Source organism: Pagrus pagrus (genome assembly GCF_965226575.1).
Source record: "Pagrus pagrus genome assembly, chromosome: 7".
Taxonomy (NCBI): Eukaryota; Metazoa; Chordata; class Actinopteri; order Spariformes; family Sparidae; genus Pagrus; species Pagrus pagrus.
This window is the reverse complement of record NC_140191.1, coordinates 29442426-29446331: the sequence shown is the minus strand read 5'-3', so window position 1 is coordinate 29446331 and position 3906 is coordinate 29442426. Positions and strand designations below refer to the sequence as shown.

At 41.9% G+C, this 3906-nt stretch overlaps 1 long non-coding RNA gene across 1 annotated transcript; it reads left to right on the top strand.

The window, feature by feature from the left end:
* Window positions 1–489: 489 nt before the first annotated feature.
* On the top strand, window positions 490–1585 carry LOC311259793. The gene is made up of 2 exons (XR_014622942.1): window positions 490–540; window positions 1357–1585. It is a non-coding gene; the product is annotated as an uncharacterized lncRNA (long non-coding RNA).
* The last annotated feature ends 2321 nt before the right edge of the window (window positions 1586–3906 follow it).

Sequence of the window (3906 nt, the reverse complement as noted above, 5' to 3'; positions counted from 1 at the left end):
TACTTATCAACCCTACTTTTAAAAGAACAATTTTCATTTGTTTAAAGGAGCTCTTTGTAATTTCCATTAGGGGGCAGTATTTCCCCCTTTCTCAATGTTTAGTTCAAACCCTTTTTGGCATTTGACTCATTTCACACCTGGGCCCGGTGTTCCCAGTACTACAAGAGCACACCTCACTGGCTCTGGAGGGAGAGAGAGAGAGGACAAAGGGAAACTCTGCTCTCTACTCTCCACGCTCCTTATTTTGTTTATTTGCTTCTGTTTCCACCTTTGATATGTTGGTTTTGAGTGGGTTCAAATAAATGATGATTTCCTTGCTTTAACTTCTCGTGTCATCTCTCATTATTTGTCATGGTTTTGAGCCGGCCGTGACAAATTGTGTTGAAGGCCTCCAGGTGCAAATGATTGTTGGGGTTTTCCAGGCAGTTTTGCAGGGCTTGAGAGGTAACACCTGGGTGAGTTGATTTGTCTTTGTCTTTTTGAACATGTGGAAGAGCATGGTGGGAGTGTGGATTTGAAGTCCTGTTTGTCCAAAGGAGGGTGAGTATTGACATGCTGGTGTGTAATTGTGTTGGAGCTAAAGCTGATTTCCCCTGGTAGGCATAGCAGCTTTGCTCCTTTGAGCTTTGCTGGATTTTTTATTTTTTGTAGGTTTGGGGTGAACGCGTTTAGAGACTTTGTCTCGGGAGGATGTCCATGGCTGTGGGGGGGTTGCCAGATTCTGGTTGCTTCTTCATACCAGTGGTCATAAGTGCATAAATACCCGCCACAACTAACCACATGAAGACTAGGGTTGAGTTACTTTAGTTTTGGTTAGGCAGATAGAGGGGACGCTCCTGTTTGCCTTTGTTACAGCCAGTGTGTTGATTGCTCTCCTTTGGGCTGGGTTGGTAAAATGGCTGTTTTTTTTAGATTCCATCAGAGGTTTTTGGATGGCTGCACAAAAGAGCAGTTGTTAAAATTGCAGACCGCTACAGGGTTGACAATAGTGACAAAAGACTCAAGGATACAGTTAAGTCTATTTTAAAGGCTAACTTGTATGAGATGGAGATTTTGCCTGGTAAAATGGGAGGTGTTGCTGAGGCTGCTGGTTCGTCTTCAGCAATAGCTCAGAGTGCTGCTTTGTCCTTTGAACAGCAGAAGGAGTTGCTGCTGTTACAAATGGAGCATGAGAAGTTGAAGCATAGGGTGGAAGTTGGGAAGTCTGAGAACAGGAGATCTGAAGTTGATCGAGTTGTTGCATGCAGGTTGTATACTTTACTACGTTTATTTGAGTGGATTGTCGTGGTCCCAGATGGCGTGTCTTTATGGGTTTGGCTGTTGGGCTGTTTGCCTTTCTTTCTTTTTGTATTGCAGATGCCCAGCAGGAGGGGTTGGGGTCATCGTTGGTTGCTGGGAACACCTGGGCCCGGTGTTCCCAGTACTACAAGAGCACACCTCACTAGCCCTGGAAGGAGAGAGAGGACAAAGGGGAAGCTCTGCTCTCTACTCTCCACGCTCCTTATTTAGTTTATTTGCTTCTGTTTCTACCTTTTGATATGTTGGTTTTGAGTGAGTTCAAATAAATTATGATTTTTATTTTAAATGATTTCCTTGCTTTAACTTCTCATGTCATCTCCCATTATTTGTCATGGTTTTGAGCCGGCCGTGACAACACATTCTGATTTGTTATTTATTTATTTATTTATTTTTCATTGCTATTATGGGTTTCAGAAACAGATTTCCAAGAATGCAACCAAGATCTTTTTGCTAGATGTGCCATGTCTGCTAAATGCCAGTGTCTTTAAAATTCTACATCTTCACCTTTTATATCACAGGCTTCCTGTTTTATTGTCTCCAAGCCACTTCTAAGATAATCATGACATCATCAAGATTATTTTCTCATCTTGAAAAAGCTCCTCCAAAGACACAGAACACTGTGTAGTACTCCTGACTATTAAACTGAACTTTATCGGTAAGTGTTTTTTTTTTTTGTTTTTTTTGTTTTTTTAAATGCAGTCTGTAGACCGTATTATATAATATAAATAAGGCCCAGCAATTGTAACAAGGACAACTCTAACAGGCTGGACACATTGGATGCCTGTGGTCGCGGCGTTCTGAGCTGCTGTGGCTCACATAGGCTGCTGCTGCTGCAGCGCGGCTCCTGCCTGTCCTATCTGTTTACTTTTAGTTAGTTTGACTTTGCTAATTAACAATAAATATGACGTGATTTTCCTTTCCCCCGCTGAAAGAGAGGGAGCGAGGGAGTGTAAGAGTCTACAGGTTGTTGTCAGGTCGATTTCTGCCGAGAACAGAGCGCGTCACAGTAGAATAAGGCCAGACTCCCATTCTCTAGATCACACGATGCAGCAGCCACACTCAACACATGCATAAGAAGCGTGTCTTATGCATCCAGTGTAAATGGTATAACCTGTTAAAGGATAACTACCGTTTTTTACAACCTGGACCTTATTTCTAGCAAAATATATGATCATTTACTCACCCAGATAACTTTGGTGTCATTTGAAGTCGTTCAGACGAAATTAGATCCAGCGTAGCGCCGATATATCCATATAATGCGAGTAACGGGGCATCAACACACAGCCTCTATAACGCATTATCTGCCACGAAACTAGTTCATTTCACCAATATTTTGTTACGATATGCTAGTGCTATTCCCCTCTGAGTCCGGGCCCGTCCGTTATCAACATCCGGGGTCAAACTAGCAGTAGCAGCTACAGGTAAACAAGCTGGGCTGTCGCGGGTGCGCGCGCAGCTCAGAGACGACATCTTCCAGGTCAGAGGTAGTAGATCAGCCTACAGACCCCGGATGTTGACAACAGACGAGCCCGGACTCAGAGGGGAATAGCACTAGCATATCGTAACAAAATATTGGTGAAATGAACTAGTTTCGTGGTAGATAATGCGTTATATAGAGGCTGTGTGTCGATGCCCCGTTACTCGCATTATATGGATATATCGGCGCTCCACTGGATCTAATTTCGTCCGAACGACGCCGAATGACACCAAAGTTATCTGGGTGAGCACATGACCATATATTTTGCTGGAAATAAGGTCCAGATTGTAAAAAACGGTAGTTATCCTTTAACATGGAGGCCGAAATGGAAAGCGAGAGATAATGCCATGCAGCAGCGCATCCAGTGTGTCCAGTCTGTAACATGCTCTGACAATGCCAATGTACTGATCCTTAGCAGCTACAATGTTAAGCATTTTCACTGCTAGAGGAGAAGTCAGTCGATCACAAATCAGTCAGACTCAGCCTGTGAGGATCATGAATGTACAACATTTCATCCTAGACTTGTAGACACACACAAAAGAAAACCACAACCTAATCCCTCGTACAGACATTTTTTATAAGCAGCAACTATTCATGCAGGTATACTCACTCATCACTTTAACATTCCTGTGTAAGACGCATGTCAAGAAGCGGAAATCCTCTGACAGAGGCGAGAAGAGACAGCTCACATGCACATGTTGCAACAAACAGGGAAATAAAAACAAAAACACGAACAGTAGCATTCCTGTCAGATAAGATTAATATCAGAGGAGGAGGGGCACACGAGGTCCAAGGTACACTGATAGTACAAATACATTTTAATCATAGGATGACTTTGCTTATCAGTGACACTTTGTTTCTGTTGTCTGTCTCTATAATGCATCAATATATGGTAAATCACATCAATTTAAATGTAATTTTCCTTTAAAAAATCATCTTAGCTTTTCTTCTGATCCAAGTTTATTTAATTGTTTATCGTTCATATTGGATTGTTGCAGACTTTAAAACGTTTCAGGTCGTGTATATCAAAGATGGAATAATCAATGAAAAAAATATGGATAAATACAATTTGAATTTACATTACATACATTTTGTGTTACTTTATATTTTGCTTCACTAGAAAGAACCAT